This window comes from Schistocerca americana, chromosome 3, assembly GCF_021461395.2.
Source record: "Schistocerca americana isolate TAMUIC-IGC-003095 chromosome 3, iqSchAmer2.1, whole genome shotgun sequence".
Taxonomy (NCBI): Eukaryota; Metazoa; Arthropoda; class Insecta; order Orthoptera; family Acrididae; genus Schistocerca; species Schistocerca americana.
The window spans coordinates 799,777,195-799,802,890 of record NC_060121.1 but is presented as its reverse complement, the minus strand read 5'-3'; positions in this window follow the sequence as shown (position 1 = coordinate 799,802,890).

Genomic DNA, 25,696 nt, shown 5'->3' with positions numbered 1-25,696 from the left:
TTTCTTAGATGACGATCAGTTTCGTTTTAGGAAAGGTAAAGGCACCAGAGACGCAGTTCTGACGTTGCGGTTGATAATGGAAGCAAGACTGAAGAAAAGTCAAGACACGTTCACTGGATTTGTCGACCTGAAAAAAAGCATTCGACAACGTGAAATGGTGTAAGATGTTGTAATTCTGAGAAAGATAGTGGTGGGGTATAGGGTTTGGTTTGGTGTGTTTGGGGTAGGAGACCAGACAGCGAGGTCATCGGAACTCATCGGATTACGGAAGGACGGAGAAGGAAGTCGGCCGTGCCCCTTCATAGGAACCATCCCGGAATTTGCCTGGAGCGATTTAGGAAAATCACGGAAAACCTAAATCAGGATGGCCGGACGCGGGATTGAACCGTCGTCCTCCCGAATGCGAGTCCAGTGTGCTAGCCACTGCGCCACCTCGCTCGGTGGGCTATAGGGAAAGGGGGTAATACACAATATGTAAAAGGACCAAGAGGGGAAAAATAAGACTGAAAGATCAATAACGAAAAAGGGTGCAGTCTTTCACTCATACTACTTAATCTATACACCGAAGAAGCAGTCACTGAAATAAAAGAAAATTTCGAGAGCGAGGATTCGGATCACGAAGTAGATGAAGTTAGGAAATTCTGATGTAACTCTTCAGGTTTTCCCGGTGATCTATTGACATCTTGGGGTGTTGGATTTTCTGCTAGATATCAGCGTCGTTATTGCACGATATCACGGTAACGTAGCTCGTAACCTTTATCAGGTGATACATGAGACTGCTCCTCGAGTGAATCTGGTCCAGTATTTACGACTTCCCCCCCCCCCCCCCACCACCGGTTGCAGGCGTTCCCTCTGTGGTTCGCTCCCGCTCGCTGCGACCTGCTAGAGCGCCGTCTTTCCGTTTTCCGTCCGCTGCGGTTCTCGGAGTTCACTCTGCGATCCGCGCCCACCAGACCCGCTCTTTGGTGTTCCATCTTCTGCCTGGTGCACTTGGAGCTCTGCCTGGGTAGCCAGGCATTCGCCCTGTGGTTCTCTCCCGCTCACTGCGATCTTCTGGAGAGTCGCCGTTCCGTTTTCGGTCCGCTGCAGTTATGGGTGTTCCCTCTGCCGTCTACGCCCGTCGTACCCGCTCCCGGACGATCCATCTTCTGTCCAGAGAGCCTGGCACTCTGTATGGGGATCGTTTTCTATATCCAAGCCTTCAGTTCTTCTGTTCATAGAGTGCTACAGCTGTCCCCGTTGCTCCTTTAACCATTCCACAGCAGTATCCCAGGCTCTACTTAGTTGGTACCCCATGTCGCGGTTAATGAGATTGTCAGTTACTTTTATCTCTATGCATTCCCTTATAACACTGTCCCAAAATCTGGGTGTCTGTGCTAGAATCTTTGTTTCACCATAAATCATGGCATGATCTAATTCTAGACGGTGTTCAGTAATGGCTGAATTCGCCACCTGTCTTAATTGTGTTTGCCTTTGATGTTCCGTGCATCTGATAACCACTGTTCTTGTCGTCTGGCTAATGTAGGACATGTCACATTGACGAGGTATATTGTAAATACCTGGTTTCCGTAACTTCAGGTCGTCCTTAACATCTCCTATCAGTTCCCCGGTCTAGGTGGATGGATATAAAACACACTTGATGTTGTGTTTATGGAGGATCCTACTGATTCTGGGAGAAATAGAACCAGCATATGGCAGATACACAACTTTCTTTGCTTCATCTTGCTCTGCTTCTGGAACCTTGGTGTAGTGACTTGTTGGAGTACCATCTCAATTTGTTTGGTAGTATATCTACTTTGCAGAACACTGTTTTAAGATGTCCTATTTCCGTTGGTAGACTCTCTTGGTCTGGCGGGATACGTGCTCTCTGACCAATGTGTTAAGAACCCCGTTCTTCTGCACAGGGTGGTGACAGCTGCTGGCCTGCAGATATAAATCAGTGTGTGTGGGTTTTCGATAAACACTGTGGCCAATTGAACCACCTGCTTTCCTTTTAACTAGTAAATCCAGAAACGGCAGTTGGGCATTCTTCTCCAGTTCTATGGTGACTCTTTACATTTGGGAGGCAACAGTTAAGAAGTTCAAGGAACTCATTGAGCCTGTCCTTCCCATGAAACCAGGTCACGAAGGTGTTGTCCACATACCTGAAGAAGCATGTGGGTTTATATCTGGCTGTCTCTAATGCCTTCTCCTCAAATCTCTCCATAAACATGTTAAACATGTTGGCAAACACAGGAGACAGTAGGCTGCCCATCGCTACACCATCAGTTTGCTCGTAATATTGGTTCCCATATAGGAAATACGTGGATGTCAGTGTATGCCTGAACAGGTCCAACAGAGCACCGTCACGTTTCTCCGCAATCAATTCTAGTGAGTCTTTCAGTGGGACCCTAAGTGAACAGTGATATCACATCAAAACTAACCATGATGTCTGAATCTGGGAAGTGCAGGAGGTCTTCAGAGTTTGGCATGAGGTGAACACATTTCCCCACATACGGAGTCAGCAGATCTTTTAAGTATTTGGCTGTTGCATACGTAGGTGCCCCAGTATCACTGACAATTGGGCGTAGGGGCAAGCCATCCTTGTATATCTTAGGCAAACCATATAGTATAGGTGGCGATGGTGCTTCTGCACCGAGCTGTCTGATGATCTTCTCGGGTATACCCATCTCCTTCAGAAGATCCCTGGTCTTCTTGTCCATCATGTCTGTGGAGTCGCACTCCAAGATTCTATATGCAGGGTCCCTCAGAAGTAGGAGTATTTTCTCATCGTAATCCACCAGCTGCAGAGCGACTGTAGAATTCCCTTTATTATGGGCAGTACTACAATACTGTTGTCTTCCCAGAGCTTCATGAGTGCACGCCTCTCAGCTGTAGTGTTCGATTTTGGAGGTCTGGCGTTGGTGAGAGGCCTGCAAGTCTCCCGGCGGACTTCCTCTGCCACATTAGGTGGAAGTGTGACTGCAACTTGCTCTATTGTACTGATGAAACCTGAAATGAGCACATTTCTAGGGGTCGTTGCAATGTTGAGACCCTTGCTGAGTACATTTAAGGTTGCGTCATCAATCTTTATGCCACTCAGGTTCGTCACAGTGCGAGTCTCCTCCTTCTGCAGTCAAACTTTGAAGATTTGCAAGATGAGGCATTCTTTCTGGCACACTCTGTTAAAGACCAGGAGGCACGGTCTAACCAGTTCCAGTCTTCCTCTGTTAAGGAGGCTGTCAAATAGAGGTGAAAGTGTAACTGTTCTCTTGCTGCAACATCTAATCAGTGGCGAATATCTCGGATCCTCTCTCTCACCAGCGTCATGCTCGCTCTACTTTTTATCTCGTTCGCCGCTCTACAGTTGATGAGATGTTATTTTCTGGCAAATACGGGTACCACTTCTCCATCTTGACATCACAGCAAAAAACTGAGAGAACTCAGCATCCTCCCTTTCCTCTGTCGAAGCTTGTACAGCTCCTTGATATTCTGGTATATTACCTCCCCGTAGAGGCTTCTGATGTAATTCTTCAGGCTTTCCTGGCAATCTAATGACATCTTGGGTTGTATGGAGTTCTGCCGGATATCACCGTCGTTCTTGCATGATATTTCGATAACGTAGCTCGTAACCTTCATCAGGTGCCACCTGAGACTGCTCCTCGAGTGGACCTGGTCCAGTATTTATGTCTGTGGTCTTCCCCTCCCACCGGCGGTTGCTGGCGTTCCCTCTGAGATCCTCGGCCGTTCGCTGCGACCTGCTGGAGCGCTGCCGTTCCGTTTTCCGTCCGCTGCGGTTTTGGCCGTTCCCTCTGTTCTGCTATCTAGGCAGCAAAATAACCTACAACGCACTGGGAAAGGATAATTTAAAAAGCAGACTAGCACTGACGCAAACGGCATTCCTGGCCAAGAGAAGTCTGCTGGTATCAAACATAGGTTTTAACGTGAAGTTCTGAGAATGTACGTTTGGAGCACAACTTTGATGGTAGTGAGACATGGGCAGTTGGAAAACCAGAACAGAAGAAAATCGAAGACTTTGAGATGTGGGGCTACAGAAAAATGTTGAAAATTAGAAGGGCTGATAAGGTAAGGAATGATGAAATGAATATATGACAAACACTGACAAGAAGAAAGGACAGGATGGTAGGACATCTGTTAAGACATTAGGGAATAACTTCCATGGTAGTAGAGAGAGCAGTGGAGGGTAAAAGCTTTAGAGGAGAACAGAGATTGGAATACAGTCCGCCTGCTTAGCTGGGTGGTAACGTGCTCACCTCCCATGCAAGTAGGCCCGGGTTCGACTTCCGGACGGGTTGGAGAGTTTCTCTGATCGAGGACTGAATGTCGTGTCCTCCTCCTCATCATTTCATCGTCATCACAGGCGCGCAAGTCGCCCAATGTGGCGTCGACTGAAATAAGACTTGCACTTGGCGGACGAACTCCCCTGGATGGGGCCTCCCGGCCAACGATGCCATAAGCTCATTTTCATTGGAATACATCCAGCAAATAATTGACATATCGTGAAATTTCTACTCCGAGGTGAAGAGGTTGGCTCAGGAGAGTAATACATGTCAAGCCGCAGCAAAGGAAAAAGAGAAGTACATTGGGATAGTTAAAGTTGAATTCTTAACCAGAAATTATGCCTTGTTACCAATAAAGTAAGAAATGTACTGTTTTATGAATGTGCGATCTGTGCGAGTAATAAAATGCAAATGAACAAGCTAAGATGGTGGTCCTTGTCAGTCCTCGTCAGTATCCATTTTCTTCCTGCCACCATTCTTTTTCACCACAAGCCAGTGATACACAATAGTGACATGAAATTTGTCATATGACATAACCCCATAGCGAACATTTTGTACTGTAATTTGGCTATAGCGGAGTCAGTACAGTGGGGATGTCAGGAGAGGTCGAGCATTGGAGATATTCAGAGAACTGATTCCGTAGAGCATTTTAAAAGAATAGTTTGTAGACCAGAAGTTTTAGGTCATTTGTTCTGGATATTATAAACAAAAAACCTGTTGTCGTCAATGACACAGTGTCTGAGACATCGGTGTGATGCATGACCGCTAGTATCACTAGTATACACATTACTCTCTCGTCAAGTTACATATCTGGTGGTTGTTCACCAGATACGTAGACAGAGAGTCGTGAATAGAAACTTTAGGGTCATTTGTGTGGCAGCACGAAGCAAAGCCTCGTTTTTCAAATAGCTCTATTAGCTTACGTTAGTGGTTTATTCAGTGGATTGATGTGGAGGGTATTATAACTGGCATCCCACTGTTTCTTTCAGTTGTACATTCCAGTAACGCTGCTCTCCAAACAATGCGACAGATCCCTTTAACCTTCTTTTGAGGTCAGAACATTATGTACCCCGTTGTCTGCTTCCCACAGAAGCCAAGGTTCCGGCGGAGGTTCGAGCCCTCCCTCGGGCATGGGTGTGTGTGTTTGTCCTTAGGATAATTTAGGTTGAGTAGTGTGTAAGCTTAGGGACTGATGACCTTAGCAGTTAAGTCCCATAAGATCTCACACACATTTGAACATTTAAACAGAAGGCAGATTATGATCATTATTAGTTTGAGCCATCAGTCTTCTGACTGGTTTAATGCGTCCCGCCACGAACTCGTATTCTAAGCCAAACTTTTCATCTACCCGTAGCACTTGCAACCTATGTCTAGCATTATTTGCTGGAAGTATTCTGCTCTCTTTCCTCCACAACCCTTTTTACACTCTACAGCTCCCTCTAGTACCATGAAAGATATTTTCTGGCATCTTAACAGATTTCCAAGCATTATGTCCCTTCTTCTTCCCGCTGTTTTCCATGTGTTCCTTTCCTTGTCTTTTCTATGGAGGACCGCCTCATTCCTTGCGTTACCAGCCCACATAATTTTCAACGTTCTTCGGTAGCACCACATTTATTTATTTATTAATTTATTTATAGTTCCGTGGGACCAAATTAAAGAGAAGTCTCCATGGTCATGGAACGAGTCAATACATGAAATTATAAGACGATTGTAGAAACAGATAAAGTGAAATATAAGAAACATATTCAGGCGACAAGTCGTAAGTTTAAATACTGAAAATCAACAATGTAACACTGGAATTTGCTTAATTTTTTAGCTCTTCCAGGAGCTCCTTGACAGAATAGGAGTGAGCCATGAGGAAACTCTTCAGTTTAGACTTACAAGAGTTTGGGCTATTGCTAAGATTTTTGAGTTCTTGTGGTAGCTTATTGAAAATGGATGCAGCAAAATGCTGTACTCCTTTCTGCTCAAGAGTAAAAAATCCTTTGTGTGTTTCTATCTCACTAAATTACTAGTTACTTCGAGAAAGCGACGAGAATGTCAGACAGGCCGCTGGTCATCGACTCAAAAATCGTAATCATTATTCATATTATCAATTACTTGGAAGAAACTGATTTACTTACAAATAAGTGTCTGAAAATCTTAAAGAATGTAACAAACGATCGTTATAACACAAAATGACATTGTATTTCGGTTTAATAGTAATTATGAAAGCTAAAAAGATAATGTGGGTAACTGTCTTTACGGAAATGATTGTAATTTACATATTTTTTTCGTGTTTAACATCTGTAAATATGAAGACAGTACTCAAAAGTTAAATGTAGTACAGATTTTCTACCTTAAAAACAGAAACACACTAGAAGGATCATGATACAAAACACATCAAACCCCATTACTGACCACTCATATGCATTCGAAGTTCCATGTTCAGCCATGTCATCTGCCTCCATAATTCTACTTTGCTATCGATCTACCGATGAACGGTTGCGCAGGTGGATTTATTTAACATCCATTGTTGTTCTCCAGCGAAGAAAAGGGAATATTGTCACGATGCACAAATGTCTTATTCAGTTTCTATTGTACGGACGAAAATACGAGAGACGTCGGATATGATACGTCACGCTGTAGCTCTCACAGACGTTAGTTTCCACTGAGAGCATTTTATGTTACGTTTTTAATCATGTCCTCGGGTCTCGGCTCCTGCAACCCTTACAGCACACAACCTGAGTCACAGTAAAACGACAGGTGGGGAACAAGCAGTGCAGTGCGCCGGGTAGCGGAATGGCAGGCGCACCGGAAGAGGACTCCGCGGCGCGGCACGGCGCAACGCTGCGCGCACAGAGCGGCGGCTTCCTTCCTCGTGGACTTGGCCACCCGGACAACTTCATAACGAGCGCAAATTAATTACGAAGGCTGGTGCGGCAGCCGCCCGCGGGCGGAAGGGCCAGACGGATGAGCAGCTAGCCGGCTGGGCAGCTGCGGTAGCACCACGCCAGGGCACGCCGCGTCCTCCCACGTCCAATTAAACTTGCTCACGCTGCACGCCGACCCGCCGCGGTAAGACTCAGCTGCGTCTCGCACCGCCGCCGGACCTACTCGCTTCGTTCCCATCCAAGCTCTTCCTGGACCGCAGGCAGATCTCTCTCTACAATTCTGGTAATTAGCAATCCACTTCAAAGAACGTTACACGGCTTCGTTGACAACGGGAGCAGCCGTTTGTGCACTCCACACCCTAGCTTATGAGCAACGTAGCGAGGACAGATTGGTGAGACTTGTAGGGCGAAGGTGCGTCTGGGCGAAAATTGAAGAGAAAAACAAGTAGCAAAAGAGAAGGAAGCGCAGCACAGTCTACTGAGCAAGGTCCAACTTCAGCATCTCGAAATGGAAGTAACTCGAATACAGCGAAAGTGAAAGCAACATAACTGGGAACGAGAGAGAGCGGAGAAAAAGTGAGAAGGCAGGTATTTTTTTGTTACTTCTTTCTTCATTTCAGTCTCAAAAGTCTGCAGGCACGCTAGGAGAAAGATAGACACAGAGAGAAAGAGATAGAGAGAGAGAGGGAGAGAGAGAGAGAAAGAGAGAGAGAGAGAGATGGGCGGAAGGAGAACGCGTACGCTATATGCTTTTTTAATTTCGTTTTTTCATTTTTTCTCGTCGTGGAAGAGGGCGGTGGCTTCCAAATTAATGTCGCGGAAGTGCCGCGCCGGTATGCTACGTTGGCAATTACTGCTCTCACTGTAGCCCCTTTGAATGGTCTCTCTTCTTCATATATGTTTTCAGCATTTGGGTACGATGTGGAATAGTCTCGGAAAATTAAGAATTATTCGTAGTACCGTTCATTTCTTAGTCCGTATCAGGTTTTAAGGAATGTTTTAGTATATCTCACAAAAAGAGAAAGAAAAAAGTCTGCGGAAGCTCAGGGCCAGTCTTTGGACCAATGCATACATGAAGGAAATGACGAGATGTTCACCAATGATCATATTAAAGACATGCTTGCAAATGTCGATGGTTAGGGGTCTCAGCTTCACCATTCTATATTGCAATGTACAGCAAATTAATAAACGTGTGACAAAGTTAAGTAAAAGGCCAGCGACCATTCTAGTAAATGTGCATAGGTCTATAGTTAGTTGGACAGGTCGCATTAAAAGTCATACAACAGGTGAAGGATGACTTTATTGATCACAAAGTATACATGACACATTTAGAAATTATTTTCATCTTCAGAAAGCTTGAATATCTGGAATTTTGAAGACAGAAACAATTCTGAAATGCGATATGCATACTTTGTTATTAATAAGGCCATTGTTCATCGCTGTATGACTTTTTATTTGACTTAGCTAGCTGGACTACTGATCTACGCCTATGAATTCTAAAATTACTACACAGCCTCAAACTTCGGGTGTGAACCGAAATATTTGTATGAAGCCTTGCTATTCATATTATATATTGACGTCTTTGCGGAAAATGTTGTTATTAAATTCAGGCTTCTCGCAGATGGTGCCGTTATCTGCAACAAAGTCCTGTGTGAATGAAGCTGCTCAAATACTGAGTCAGATCGTGATAGAATTTCAAAGTGGTATAACGAATGGTTAGCTGCTTTAAATGTTCAGAAATCCACGAACGTGCATTTCACAAAACGGAGAAAACGTAGTATCCTTTGGCTGTAATATCAGAAAGCCACAGGTGGAATCGGCCAACTCATACATATACCTGGGTGTAACCCTTTACACGGCTGTGAAAATATGGAATTATCACGCAGGCCTAGTCGTGGGCAAAGCTGGTGACTTACTTCGACTCATTGGAGATTGCTTACAAATCACTCATGCGGCCCATCCGAGAATATTTTTCTGGTGTCTGGGGTCCATACCTAATATGACTGACAGGGAACATTGAACGCATACAGTGAAGGGCAGCACAAATGGTCAAAGTTTTATTTGGCCTTGGGATAGTCTCACACACATGCTGAAGAAACGGAACTGGCAGACACTTGAAGATGGACGTAAGCTATCCCTAGAAACGCTGCTTACAAATTCTCAAGAGCCGATTTTAAATCATACCCTAGCATTATACTGCGAGTCCCTCTGAATCGCTCCCACAGGGATCATGTGAACAAGATTAGTTACAGCACATAAGGAGGGATTTAAATGACATTTCTTCCTGTGCACCACGAGTGAATGGAACAGGAAACAATCCTAACAAATGGTACAATAGAACGTACGCTCTGTCATGAAAGTCACAGTGGTTTGCAGGGTATAGATATAGATTCAGAAATCCTCGTAACCAGAAACGATACTTCAATTAGTTCTTCATTATTGCTTCTGGATTTGAAAAAAGTTGAATTATGTAACGACACACAATTACAATGAGCCTGCCATCTATGTAAGATATTTACAACGAGCAAGAAAGAAACGTTACGACTTAGTGGTTACGTCGTTTGTATGTATAAAATTCTTTCCTGAAGTTTCCAGAATGACATTTTCAGTCGACAGCGGAGTGTGCGCTAGTATGAAACTTCCTGGCAGATTAAAACTGTGGTGTCACCACCAGACATCACATTTGCTTTGAAATCGGCCGCGGTCCGTTAGTATACGTCGGAGCCGCGTGTCGCCACTATCAGTGACTGCAGACCGAGCGCCGCCACACGGCAGAGACTCCCTAGCACTCGCCCCAGTTGTACAGCCGACATTGCTAGCGATGGTTCACTGTCTACACACGCTCTCATTTGCAGAGACGACAGTTTAGCATATCCTTCAGCTATGTCATTTGCTACGACCTAGAAAGGCGCCATATTCAGTTACTATAATTACTATCTCCAAGAATGTATTCTGAACAGAGAATATTGTGAATCATGTACCGTCAAGAGCGACGTTCATCATTAATGGATTAAAGTTAAGCATCAAACTAATTACGTCCGCTTTCTGAATTCTCTTTCCTTGTCACTTTGTCATGTTCCAGAGCTCACGTCAGTATAGTTCTTCGCTCCTCACGCCAGCCTGCGTGAGCTAAAACGGGTGCATTTCGGCCTCCATTCGTAACACGGTGTTGGCTGTTCTGCTAACACAAAAAAAAACTGTATGCCGGACCGAGACTCGAACTCGGGACCTTTGCCTTTGGCGGGTAAGTGCTCTACCACTTGCCCGCGAAAGGCAAAGGTCCCGAGTTCGAGTCTCGGTCCGGCACACAGTTTTAATCTGCCAGGAAGTTTCTACCCAGGTGCCTTTAGTACGTTTTAATATAAAGGGATAAAGTAAAGAGAGGTGTTATTAAATCACTTACATATCTTAAAGTGATTTAAGATATCATGGTCGCAACCGAAATCGGCGTAGTCATTGTAGGTTCTTTTGATCTGTTTGTGAGGCGTACTAAATACTATACAAAAATTAATTGTGATACGTAATATGAATCTCACACAATCAGAACGCTTGCATTATATTGTGCTAATTAAATGTAGAATATATTAATAGCTACAAATGGCATCCTATTTGAAACTGACCTTCGCTAATGCCAAATCAACAGCCGTACGTGTCCCATACAACACAGAAAACCAAAAAACTCCTCAGTCAGCGGTGAGAATTGTGATATGAACTGTTATTCGATTTCTGCAGTACGGTATATCCTATGCCTTTGACTTAAAGTGTTCTTCTTAGATGCAGTATTCAATGAATGCTTATATGCGCAAACCATCATTTTAATGAGGATTTAGTGACCAATGCAGACATGAACATTCGGAATCCTTAGCTCTAGGTCGCCACGAAATTGACATACACATCGATAGACTGCATACAGTACCTTCACTAGGGTGTACAAGGACGAAGGACATTCAAGTATCACTAATTCCTTAGAGAATATTCATGAGACATACATGTACATCCCTGTTATCATTTGGAAAAATAAAATTTCCGAGAAATGGTTTGTAATAACAGGTAAATATTGCCCCTGCCTCTTAGGTAACAGAGTAATACCTGGTGGGGCGCCGGCCGAAGTGGCCGTGCGGTTAGAGGCGCTGCTGTCTGGAACCGCAAGACCGCTACGGTCGCAGGTTCGAATCCTGCCTCGGGCATGGATGATCGTGATGTCCTTAGGTTAGTTAGGTTTAACTAGTTCTAAGTTCTAGGGGACTAATAACCTCAGCAGTTGAGTCCCATAGTGCTCAGAGCCATTTGAACCTGGTGGGGCATATAAGACTGGCCCAGGGAACAGAGAGATCCAGTAACGGACATACAGTACTAATCTTACTATAGTAGATGTTTAACGTGATCACTATTCACCTCTTGGCATTTTTGGGCCGTTGTCAGCAAGTTTCTGAAGTCAGATTTGACGCTAGACTGCTGGAATTGCTGCAGTCTCACCCGAAACGTTCTGCTGCAGGTCCTGAAGACTACGCGGGTTGTCGCGTTACACCTTGCATTAGCTGGCTCCCTGGCACACTAACATAACAGCTGACATGGGTGCCAAACTAGGGTCGCGACGAGACTGATCTCTGCTAACAACGCCGGCCGAAGTGGCCGAGTGGTTCTGGCGCTGCAGTCTGGAAACGCGAGACCGCTACGGTCGCAGGTTCGAATCCTGCCTCGGGCATGGATGTGTGTGATGTCCTTAGGTTAGTTAGGTTTAACTAGTTCTAAGTTCTAGGGGACTAATGACCTCAGCAGTTGAGTCCCATAGTGCTCAGAGCCATTTGAACCATTTTTTTTTCTGCTAACAACTCTATCAGGCGTGAAGACTGGTAAATGTGCTCCAAGGTTTGACCGGCTGTGTGAGCAGTTGCTCAGTTCTGTTGGAAGTAACTGTAGGTCTTTTCCTCCTCCGTCAATGCTGCCACGTATACCATGGCAACAATCCATTTCCGGACACATGCTCATAGGACCTCTATTCCATCTTTTCCAGTCAAGAATCAGTCCGGCAGTTTGTCAGTTATAGTAACGCTTACTCTGTATAATGTTGCACGCTACAGCTGTTAATAAATGCCTACCACACAAGCAAGATTCATTATTAATATTCTTTGCTTCTGGAAAAGAACCTTAACTCTCGTTCCAGGAAACTGGCTTGGTTTCGGACTTTGAACAAATCTGTTGGACCTTACCTCCTAGCTTAATTAGTTATGTGCGCCTGCTACATACTTGGAAGTCTGTCCCATTATATCGCCTTCAATGGGATGGGGACAGAAAATCGACTGAATAACTCAATTGCAAAGTTGTTCTGCAGAGTGTGGCAAATAAAAGTAGGCCAGGCGAATCGAAACCGGGTCCTACAGGATCTTGTAATACCCGGCCCTCCTGACATTGTAGAATCCGGTCCTCCAAATCTGGTTTACGCACTGTCCGCCACCTCCCTGCGCGTTCGTCTGTCTGAAAGGACACATGATCACATAAATTCCCGCTAAGTGTTTCAAATATTGTGTGATCTGGTTGGTGTCTGTGGGGATATTAATTTTAGTATAGCTGTGCTGCCTGTCGATCGTTTCCATCTTCTTGGCCCTACACAAAATCCTCTCGGCTTGTTCTCGACATGCAAGGAATTCATGGCTCGTTGTCAGAGGGACTTTCATTCTGTAGCAATATCTACAGTGGCAACGATGCATTTCCGTACACTTTCTCATAAGACGTTATTTCATTCATTTGTGGTCATGATTCCGTCCCTGTAGTTTGTCAGTTTTATTAATGTTCTCCCTGTGATATTACGAATAATTGCTACTCCATAACAATTACATACGAAATTATTATTGAGACTCCGTTGGTTCTAAATTGCAATACAGTGAGGAATTCTCTATGTCCTAGAGTAGTCGCATATCTTTGAAAATATACTGTGTTGCCCGTAGTTAAATGTTGTTGATTTTTTGTTAAAGTGGAACTATATGAAGGGACGAATTTATACTTTTTATATGTGTCACTAAAGTTACCAGATATTGTTGTGTACGACTGTCAAAGTCTACTACAAAAAATGTCTTTATAATTGTAGAACTGCAATACGGAGTTAGCTTCCTGACGTAAATTAGCATCACTGTGTTTTAAATCGCATAATTACCTGCTAAACACTGACAGATACCGGTATTAACTTTAAAAACTATCATATATCTCTATTTGTTTACAGCTATGTATGATCTACAGACAAAACAAGAGATCACGTATAATATCACTATGTAATGTTACTTCGTTGCTTCCGACACTAGAGTGAAAAATGGTTTACATTTACTAAATTCTTACCGTCGTTTAGCTACAACTGAGTAGAATAAAAACCAAAATAAAAGTTGCTTCAGTATTTTCACTGACATTTGAATCAATTCTCATTCTTATAATTTAGTTTTTAACACATTCTTCAGAGTATACCAGTTCGGGTCTTATAGCATAGCTTTACAAATTTCTTATGGACTATGCCGAAACAAACCGTTTTCCCTTCTGTGACACTCTTTTGAAATCGCCAAAAACCTGCACATATTCCAAAATGGAAGCTTCAAGAGACATTAAACAAAACTGTTGTATACTATAAAAATTATCTTAACCTGTATTAAATTGGAACAATACTAAACAATAAACTTGTCTGCTATAATTTAGTAGGTGGTTAGAAGGAAGAACATTCACATATTTGACTATTTCCACTAACATGCTGGAATCAAATCTTTCAATGTAGTGCAGGAAAAATTTGATACTTTTGTTTATAGGAAAAGTGTAGGGACGCGAGGCGTTGTCATTTAAGCTAAAATAATTGAAGTTCAACACTACTGAAATAAGTAAATTTCAGTCAACATTTAGGAGTATTCATATGTTAATTACTGATCAACAATAGCATATTTACAGTTAGTTATTATGTATGCTTATAGTGGGAAATTGTGAAGGAAATGACTAATGCAGAAATCGCCAAATCAGTAACTAAAGACAACTTTTCCGTTTGCCAAACGTTAACAGAACTTATGCAACAATGACATGCTCTAACCTCACTGTTATTTTCTGCATTAGCTGTGTTGATTCACTGAATAGCTCTACTAATGACATAAGCAATTAAGAATTTGCGAACGTGGTGAGCTGTAATATAAAGAGATGTTCATGTTCATTGAGTCTCACATCAACAGACACAAAAACAGGAACGTTTGGGAGCCCCGAAAACACATTTTAAATGGTATGAAGAGAAAGGATAATGCTTTCTCAAACACGTAGTAACAGTGGTGTCACCGCCAGACACCACACTTGCTAGGTGGTAGCCTTTAAATCGATCGCGGTCCGTTAGTATACGTCGGCCCCACGTGTCGCCACTGTCAGTGATTGCTGACCGAGCGCCGCCACACGGCAGGTCTAGTCTAGAGAGACTCCCTAGCAATCGCTCCAGTTGTACAGCCGACTTTGCTAGCGATGGTTCACTGTCTACATACGCTCTCATTTGCTGAGACGAAAGTTTAGCATAGCCTTCAGCTACGTCGTTTGCTACGACCTAGCAACGCGCCATATTCAGTTACTATTCTGAACAAATAATGTTGTGAATCACGTACCGTCAAGAGCGACGTTCATCATTAATGGATTAAAGTTAAGTATCAAACTAATTACGTCCGCTTTCTGAATTCTAATTCCTTGTCATGTTTTAGACCTCACGTCAGTATAGTTCTTCCCTCCTCACACCAGCTTGCTTGAGCTAACACGTGTGCATTTCGGCCTCCACTAGTAACACGGTGTCGGCTCTTCTGCCAACACAACAGTAACAGTTGATGAAAGTTGTGTCCAACCACAAAGCAAGCAGCAGAGAATAGTGTGGAAACGTCCATTTTCACTTAGAGCAAAGAGGTTTAAAGCTCGAGCTTACGTAGCGAAGGTATAAATGACCGCATTTCGGGATTCGAAACGTCCAATGCTGATTCCATCCACTTTTTTTCCATGTCTGAGTCATCATTCTTATGGCTGGTTAGGTGCGGTCTGCCAAGAATTACCCCATGAGCTAATCTCTTCATCTCAGAGTAGTTATTGCATCAAATGTCCTCAGTTATATGTTAGATATTTTCCAAATTCTGTCTTCCCCTGGAGTTTTTATCCTTTACCATTCCCTCTATTACATTGAAGTTGTTCCCTGATGTCTCCGCACGTCCTATTCCTATCCAATGTCCTTGCCAGTGTTTTAGTATGTTCCTTCCTTAGTTATTTATGTGGAGAACGACTTAACGAGGTTCTTCTTAGTGTGGACAGAACTACATTTTTCTAATTTCACAATTCAGTGAGGCGCTGCAACTAACAGAAGTAATTCGTTACGATAACGCAGCACTGTAGAATGCAACAGCAACGAGTGAGAAGCTGGTTCCCACGCAGGCATCGGTAGCGCATGGACCTTATGGCACAGAAGTGTATCATTAGAGTTAGAAGAGGCAGCGACCCGGGAACGATACGCAGGAGAACCATGGCCATTCAGGTGCGAAACTCATTATTTCATAATTTACTAGTTTTCGAAGTCCACTTCTTTTGTAGGTAATACACACATAAAACAAACGTGCCGGCCGCGGTGGTCTCGCGGTTCTAGGCGCTCAGTCCGGAATCGCGAGACTGCTACGGTCGCAGGTTCGAATCCTGCCTCGGGCATGGATGTGTGTGATGTCCTTAGGTTAGTTAGGTTTAAGTAGTTCTAAGTTCTAGGGGACTGATGACCACAGATGTTAAGTCCCATAGTACTCAGAGCCATTTGAACCATTTTAAAACAAACGTCTGTCTAACCCCGGTTCCCAGAACTCCTGAAGATAGAAGTTAACTGTGGATATTGTATCTCAGAAACAGTATCTTTGACTGGTCAGCGATGTCACCAACCCCGCACAAAGATATAAACAACCATACATCAGCAGCGTCTATTAGACGGAGGGGGTATGACAGCCAACAAGTTCCCGTCATTCCACTAGCAAAGGAGCTACACCGCTCGTGCTGTATGTAGTTCAATCATGCCTAGACGGTCAATACCGCAGTTTGATCGCGTCCGCATTGTTACTTTCTGACAGCAAGGTCTCTCAAGAAGGGATGTGTCCAGGCGTCTCGGAGTGTACCAAAGCGATGTTGTTCGGACATGGGGGAGATACAGAGAGACAGGAACTGCCGATGACATGCCTCGCTCAGGCCACCCAAGAGCTAATACTGCAGTTGATGATCGCTACCTACGGGTTATGGCTCGGAGGAACCCTGACAGCAACGCCATCATGTTAAATAATGCTTTTTGCGCACCCACAGGACGTCGTGTTACGACTCTAACTGTGCACAATAGGCTGCATGATGCGCAATTTCACTCCCGACGTCCAAGGCGAGGTCCATCTTTGCAAACACGACACCATGCAGCGCGGTATGGATGGCCGCAACGACATGCCGAACGGACCACTCAGGTTTGGCATCACATAGTCTTCACCAATGAGTGTCGCATATTCCTTCGACCAGACAATCGTCAAAGACCTGTTTGCAGGCAACTCGGTTAGGGTGAACGCCTAAGACACACTATCCAGTGAGTACAGTAAGGTAGAGGTTCCCTGCTGTTTTGGGGTGGCGTTATGTGGGGCCGACGTAATAGGCTGGTGCTTTTGGAAGGCACCGTAACGGCTGTACGACACGTGACTGCATCCTCAGGCCGATAGTGCAGCCATATCGGCAGGATATTGGCGAGGCGTTTGTCTTCAAGGACAACAATTCACGCCCCTAACGTGCACATCTTGTGAATGACTTCCTTCAGGATAACGACATGTTCGACTAGAGTGGCCAGCATGTTCTCAAGACATGAACCCTATCAAAAATACCTGGGATAGATTGAAAGGGGCTGTTTATGGACGACGTGACTCATCAACCGCTCTGAGGGATGTATGCCTAATCGCCGTTGAGGAGTGGGACAATCCGGATCACCAGTGCTTTGATGAACTTGTGGATAGTTTGCAATGAAAATACAGGCATCCATCAATGCAAGAGGAAGAGCAACTGTGTATTCGAGGCACCGGTGAGTACAACAATCTGGACCACCAACTCTGAAGGTCTACTATATAGCTGTACAACATGGAACGTGTGGTTTTCATGAGCAGCTGAAAGAGCAGAAATGATGTTTATGTTGATCTCTATTCCAATTTTCTGTTCAGGTTCTCGAACTCTCGGAACCGTGGTGATGCAACACTTTTTTTGATGTTCATAGGAGGAGTAGCCTACATGTCATCAGGACTTTAATAGGACACCGTATGCAGCAAACTGTTTCGGCGTAACGACACGCACCGGCACGATGATGAAGAACAGAAGAGGAGAAAGACGACATCAGCCAATAGTACGCTGACTAGGACGACACCAAGACAGGAGCGGCATCTACACGAAGAGAATATAAGCGCCGCACGGCCTATCCGCGGGCGGAGTATAAGACGTGCTGTCATACAATCGCTAGAGCAGTGACATAAACTGTGTTGTTTGGCTTGCATTGTAATTGCATACAACAAAGGACATCGATTATTTGCGTGTCGTCAAATGCATGCTACACACTTTTCTTTTTTTTTCTTTTCTTTATTGTATTTCAATTCCCCATCGGGGTGGGCTGGCAGCAGCACATGCGCTGCTCTTCAGCCGAAAGACATAGAACAAACAATAGAAGACATTTAAAAATAACAAAGGAGAGAATATGGTGAACATAGATATAAAAAAGGGGGGACATCATGGAAGGCAATAGACAAAAAACGGGGTGACTGTAAAATGGAGATAAAAAACTGTAAAAATGTAGCGCACACAAAAAGCCACACACTGCAACAATTAATGAACACAAGGCACAGTATGACTGGAGCATAAAAAGTATCGACAGATGGCGTAGCACATAACAAACACTGACGGCGAACCTCAAGGCAGTACACAATTAAAATCATACCTCTTGACACACAGGAGAAACAGCACTAAACACAACACTGATGTGGCACATTGACGATGATCAAAACGGAGGATCTGCCTGGCGCAAGGAGATGAGGGAGGCCGGAAGAAGGGAGGGAGGGGAAGAGATCGGGGAGATGAATGGGGGGCGCGCTGAAGAGGGCCAGGTAGGGAGGGATGTGGGAAGGAAAGAGGCAAGTATGGGGTGCAGAGCCTCAGGGGGGGGGAAGGAGGAAAATCCGCTCTGGGAGAAGGAGGGAAGAGGAAAAATAGGGCCCTGGGGTGGGGGTGGGGGGAACAAGGCCGGGTTATAATTGGAAGGAAGGGTGGATGTCACGGCGAAGTTCGTTCGTCATCCAGGAGGGGGAGGCGTTGGAAATTGCCCTGATGAAGGAGATGGAGGGTGTGGAGGTGGAGAGAGGGAGGGATACAGCGATAGAGGCGCGGCAATGGGCAGGGGGTGAAGGGGAAGGAGGAAACCAGAGAGTGGGCGGGATCAAGTCTGCAGACAATGTAAAGGATGCAGAGATGTTGGAGGAACAGGAGGAGGTGGGGGAAGGGGATCAGTTCATACTGGAGCCGTGTGGGGGAAGGAAGGCGGATACGGAAGGCAAGGCGGAGCGCATGGCGTTCAAGGATTTGGAGGGCCTTGTAAGGGCGGAGATCCAGGCAATGCTGGCATAACAGAGGATAGGACGGATGAGGGATTTGTAGGTGTGGAGGATGGTAGAAGGATGTCCAGCCAGACAGGAGTTTCAGAAGGTGGAAGCGGGAATGGGCTTTCTGCTGGACGGTCTGGAGATGATGGGTCCAGGTGAGGTGTCGATCAAGGGTGAGTCCAAGGTATTTCTGGCTGGGGATGAGCTGGATGGGACAACAATAAAGGGTGAGGTAGAAATCATGGAGGCGAATGGAGTGAGGGGTGCGGCCTATGATAATTGCCTGGGTTTTGGAGGGGTTGAGATGGAGGAACCACTGGTTACACCAAGTGGTGAACTGGTTAAGGTGGGTTTGGAGGGTACGTTGAGACCGTTGAAGGGTCGGACAGAGAGCCAGAAAGGCAGTGTCATCAGCATACTCGAGAAGGTAAACTGCTGGGGGTGGCTTGGGCATATCAGCCATATACAAGAGATAAAGGAGAGGGGAGAGGACATAACCCTGGGGGACGCCAACCATGGGATAAAAGATACAGGAGTTGGTGTTGTGGAGGGTGACATAGGAAGGACCATGCGAGAGGAAGGAAGTGACCAGACGGACAAAATTGATAGGCAGGGCGTAGGTTTGGAGTTTAAAGAGGAGACCGGGATGCCATACACGGTCATAGGCATTCTGGAGGTCAAGGGAAACAAAAATGGCGGAGCGACGGGAGTTGAGCTGGAGGGACAGAAGGTGAAGGAGGTTGAGGAGTTGGTCTCCAGCAGAGATGGAGAGTTGGATGCCACACTGGGTAAGGGGGAGGAGGTGGTGTTGAGCAAGGTGCTGATGGATACGGTGGGAGAGGATGGATACACACCTTTCTGTACATGCAAAGTTAAGTATTGTCAATTTAACTTACCGTAATGAACTCCATCAATGCGATTTGCTTGAATTGTCGTCTAGCGATCCGAGAAACAGCTTCCCAGTCATCCTATATCAGTCGAGAGGGCAGGATACAAAATAAACCAATTACATCAGTAAACAAATGAACACTTTTAAAGGCCTTGCCGCACAGTGCTCGGCCTGCCCGAGCGTCTGCGACCTTAAGCCGCCTCGGGAAGTTTGCGTTTTCTTGCATCGAGTCAGTCACACAGAGGGCGGTGTTGTCGCCGCGGCGGTTGCCCGGTCGCAGATTATTAAATATTTACTCCACTACATTGAAAGATTTGATTCCAACAAGTTAGTGGAAACAGTCAGATGTGTGAATTTTCTTCCTTCTAACCGCCTACTAAATTATAAATGGTTCAAATGGCTCCGAGCACTTTGGGACTTAACATCTGAGGTAAGCAGTCCCCTAGAGCTTATAACTACTTAAACCTAAATAACCTAAGGACATCTCACACATCCATGCCCGAGGCAGGATTCTAACCTGCGACCGTAGCGGTCGCTTGGTTCCAGACTGAAGTGCTTAGAACCGCTCAGCCACACTGGCCGGCACTAGATTATAACAGACTACTTGATTGTTTAGTGTTGTTCCAGTTGAATATAGTTCAAGACAATTTTTATAATACACTTCGGTTTAATTTAATGTGTCTTAAAGCTTCTGTTCTGGATGATGTGCAGGTTTCTGGTGATTTCAAAATAATTTCAAAGCTGGGAAAACCGTTTGTTTCAGCTGAGTCCATACTAAATTCTGAAAGGAATGCCAATCAGTCTCAAATTACGGATTTGCCGCCGGTCGGCGGCTGTGAGCGCCAGCAGCCGCATTTTCTTGCCGTGTCCCCACACCGACGGCTGAGCTAGCGGCGACGGGAGGCACATCTATCGTATCGGTCAGCATGCAGTGCACTTAGTGGAAGTCATACAAACAGAAAAACTGATTGAACTATTGAGGAAGTACAGCTTCTTGTACGATACAACCGATGAAGATAGTAACAGAATTTTGAAGAAGACCAAGGCATGGAGGGGTGTAGGTGCTAAACTGGTTCAAGCGTTAAATATTTTTGCAAAAGTTTTAATTTTCACACAGGCAAATTATTTACATAAAATGAAATACAGTACAGTGTTAAGTATTGGAAATCAGTTAGTGTATATTATATCTTAAAGCTTCTGAAAGATATTGTAGCAAGTTTGTAAATAATGATGTGATCAAAACGGAAAGCAACACGTAGGAAATTGAATTTCATAAAAGACAGTTACGTGTCGCATTCAAAGTGAAATTTATTGTTTAGCCTCACGCGGTGTTCCTGAATTCAAAAGAAATTATTTTCCTGCTTGTTTCTAACACTAACAACTGAAGATGTTATTCAATATACTTGTTTTATAATACAAATTACAGCAATACCTCGTATCCAATGAGAAATTGCATGTTTAACAATTGTAGTCATTAAAACGTATACCTACTAGTTTAAAGTGTGCAAAGCCCCAGGGTTGGACGGAATTCAGCGGCTGAGTTATCCCCCTGTCGTAGATACCTCTAAAAAAAGAAGAAAAAAGAAAAACAAAATATGGCCAGTAATTGGAAGGAAGCATAAGTCACATCCATCTACAAGAGGGGTAGCAGAAGTAATCCACAAAACTACCCTCCAATATCCTTCACGTAAGTTTGTTGTATCTTGGGACGCATTCTGAGCTCAAACATAAAGAGGCGTCTCGAAGAGTATGACCTCCTCCATGCCAACCAGATTTCGGAAACATCGATCATGTGAAAACTAACTCACACTTTCTCAAATGTCATAAAGAAAACGATAAATTAAGGCAGTCAGGTAGACGTAGTATTTCACGATGTCCGAAAACCATTTGACTCACTACCACACTTACCCTTATTATCAAAAGTACTATCGTATGGGCTATTAGGTGAAATTTGTGGCTCGATTAAGGAATATTTATTAGCGAAGATGCAGTAAGTTAACTTGGACGGAGAGTCTTCCAGAGATGTTGACGTAAATTCGGGTGTACCGCAGGAAGTGTGTTGAGACCTTTGCCGTCCATGTTTTGTGTTTGTGACCTCAAGAGCAATATTAATACTATTCTCAACGTTATGCAGACCATGTAATTATCTGTTGTGAAATATTGTCTGAAAGAAGCTGTGTAAATATTTATTGAGGTACTGCTAAAAGTTCAGTCTGGTGCATACATTGGTAACTTGCTTTAAATGTTCACATGTTTAAATGGTCACATGTTTGACCTATGGGAGAGTGTGACTAAGATGTTGAACGAACTGAATTGGCAGATGCTTGGAGATACACCTAAACTAACCCGAGAAAGCCTACTTGGGAAGATTCTAGAACCGGCTTTAAAAGATGACTCTAGGAATATATTACAGCCTCATACGTATCGCTCTCCTGTGTATCGTGTGGACAAGGTTAGGCTACTTAGGGAACGTACAGAGGCATTTAAATAGTCATTGTTTCCCATAGTCTCTGTACATGAATGGAACGAGGAAAATCCCGTACCACTGGTACAACATGATGCACTCACTGCCATGCATTTCACAGCGGTTTGCAGAGTACAGATGTAAAAAAGAAATTACGTCCTGGATACAGTTTCGCAGAGGCGTCGCTTGGTTCTCTTTCATTTAAAGGTATTCATTTATTCAAATGTAATACTGTAGTAGTCTACGAAACTACCCATCACTGAAGATACAACACACCTAGCTCTGTATTGTGAGATACTAGATTGAACGTCTCTGTGGCTACGACAGGCTCAGCTTGATAAGTGCTGACACAGTTCGGATAATTTGTTATGGACTTGTGCAAAACGTGCCATATTTTAATGCAAATTTGCTTTACTGTCTTGAGTAAAGTTGAATGACCTACCTGAAGTGAAAATGCAACTGATCTTCTTTTGTCCGTATTTGCCAGGTATATGAAAAAACACCATTATAACAGAATAAATGATGATAAACTACTGTAGTTTTTCAAAGTATTTCGACTTTTCTTTCTTTATCCTTTCGGCTGATTTCGTCTCAGGTGTTTTTGGATACAGATATCTTTTTGATGATTTCTTCCACAAAGATTCTCTCAGTACATCTAGAAAAGAGTTAAAATGGGAAATATTTAACATGGATAACTCACAGAACCTTAACATCCTTTAATAGATGATGATGGCTAAGTTTCGTAAACGAAATTTTTGTCAAGCCCTGTCTTAGAGATACTTAATCATTATGCGACTGTTGGATTGCAGTGTCTTCTTCTTTATCATTTTCTTCCATTAGGCCGGACGGGGTGGCCGTTCACGTTCTAGGCGCTGCAGTCTGGAACCGCGAGACCGCCACGGTCGCTGGTTCGAATCCTGCCTCGGCCATGGATGTGTGTGATGTCCTTAGGTTAGTTAGGTTTAAGTAGTTCTAAGTTCTAGGGGACTGATGACCTTAGAAGTTAAGTCCCATAGTGCTCAGAGCCATTTGAACAAATTTTCATCCATAAGTAAGTACACAACTAAAAAAGAGTTTAGCATCACCCCGATTCCCAGAACTCCTGAAGACAGACGTTGACTGTGGGTATTGTATTACAGTCACAGTCCCTTTGACTGTTGGGAGATGTCACTAAGCCGGCTCAAAGATGTAAGCAACCATGCATGACAAGCGTCTATTAGACAGTGGGGGTCTGACAGACGACCAGTTGCAGTCATTCCACTAGGAAGGAGGTGCACGGCTCGTGTTGACTGTAGTTCACACAGGCCTAGACGGTAAATACCGCGGTTCGACCGCGTCCGCGTTGTTGCTTTGTGCCAGGAAGGGCTCTCAACAAGGGAAGTGTCCAGGCGCCACAGAGTGAACCAAAGCGACGTTACTCGGTCATGGAGGAGATACAGACAGACAGGAACGGTCGATGACATGCCTCGCTCAGGCCGCCCAAGGGCTACTACTGCAGTGAATGATTGCTACCTACGGATTATGGCTCGGAGGAATCCTGACAGCAAAGCCACCATGTTCACTAATGCTTTTCGTGCAGCCACAGGACGTCGTGTGACGACTTAATCTGCGCACGACAGGCTGCATGATGAGCAATTTCACTCCCAACGTCGATGCTGATGTTCATTTCTGCCACCACAACACCAGGCAACGCGGTACACAGGGCCCAACAACATGCCGAATGGACCGCTCAGGATTGGCACCACGTTCTCTTCATCGATTAGTGTTTCATATGCCTTCAACCAGACAATCGTCGGAGACGTGTCTGGAGGCAATCCGGTTAGGCTGAACGCCTTAGACACACTGTCCAGTGAGTGCATCAAGAAGGAGGTTCCCTGCTGTTTCGGGGTGGTGTTATGTAGTGCCGACGTACGCCGCTGGTGGTTATGGAAGTCGCCATAATGGCTGTACGGTACGCGATTGCCATCCTCCGACCGATAGTGCAAACATATCGGCAGCATATTGGCGAGTGATTTGTCATCATGGACGACAATGCGCGCCCTCATCGTGCACAACTTGTGAATGGCTTCCTTCAGAATATCGACTTCATTCGAAATTAGTGGCCAGCATATTCTCCAGACATGAACCCTATCAAACATGCCTGGGATAGACTGAAAAGGGCTGTTTATGGACGATGTAACCCACCAACTACTCTGAGGGATCTACGCTGAATGGCCGTTGAGGAGTGGGACAATCCGGACCAACAGTGTCTTGATGAACTTGTGGATAGGATGCCACGACGAATTCACTCATTCATCAGTGCAAGAGGACGTGCTACTGGGTATTAGAGGTACTGGCATGTACAGCAGTCTGGACCATTACCTCTGAAGTTCTCACTGTATAGCTGTTTTCATAAGCATTGCAAAGGACGGAAATAATGTTTGTGTTGACATCTATTCCAATTGTCTGTACAGGTTCCGGAACGTCGGAACCGAGATAATGCAAAACTTTTTTTGATGTGTGTATAATAACAATTCGCGTTCACTGATCTGAAAAATGCGACCGTATTTCCACGAAATATTCGCGACTGAGCTGCCGGTAATGGCGCTTGGCCGAGGCACACTCAGACAGTGGTCTTGGTGACAGCGCAGGCAAATTAAGTGCTTTTAACTTCTATTTTCACCATATTGTACTGAGTTATTGCTTTCGTTACAACTTTAAAAACAATTTCGATATCTACATCTACATACATTCTCCGCAATCCAACATACAGTGAGTGGCGGAGGGTACCTCGTACCACAACTAGCATCTTCTCTCCCTGTTCCACTCCCAAACAGAACGAGGGAAAAATGACTGCCTATATGCCTCTGTACGAGTCCTAATCACTGTTATCTTATTTTTGTGGTCTTTCCGCGAAATGTAAGTTGGCGGCAGTAAAATTGTACTGCAGTCAGCCTCGAATGCTGGTTATCTATATTTCCTCAGTAGCGATTCACGAAAAGAACGCCTCCTTTCCTCTAGAGACTCCCACTAGAGTTCCTGAAACATTTCGGTAACACTCGCGTAATGATCGAACATACCAGTAACAAATCTAGCAGCCCGCCTCTGAATTGATTCTACGTCACCCTCTATCAGACCTGATAGGGATCCCAAACGCTCGAGCAGTACTCAAGAGTGGGTCGTGTTAGTGTTCTATAAGCGGTCTCCTTTACAGATGAACCACATCTTTCCAAAATTCTATCAATGAACCGAAGACGACTATCCGCCTTCCCCACAACTGCCATTACATGCTTGTCCCACATCATATCGCTCTGTAATGTTACGCCCAAGTATTTAATTGACGTGACTGTGTCAAGCGATACACAACTAATGGAGTATTCTAACTTTAAGGGATTATTTTTCCTATTCATCTACATTAGTTTACATTTATCTATATTTAGAGTTAGCTGCCATTCTTTACACCAATCACAAACCCTGTCCCAGTCATCTTGTATCCTCCTATAGTCACTCAACGACGACACCTTCCCGTACACCACAGCATCATCAGCAGACAGCCGCACATTGCTATCCACCCTATCCAAAATATCATTTAT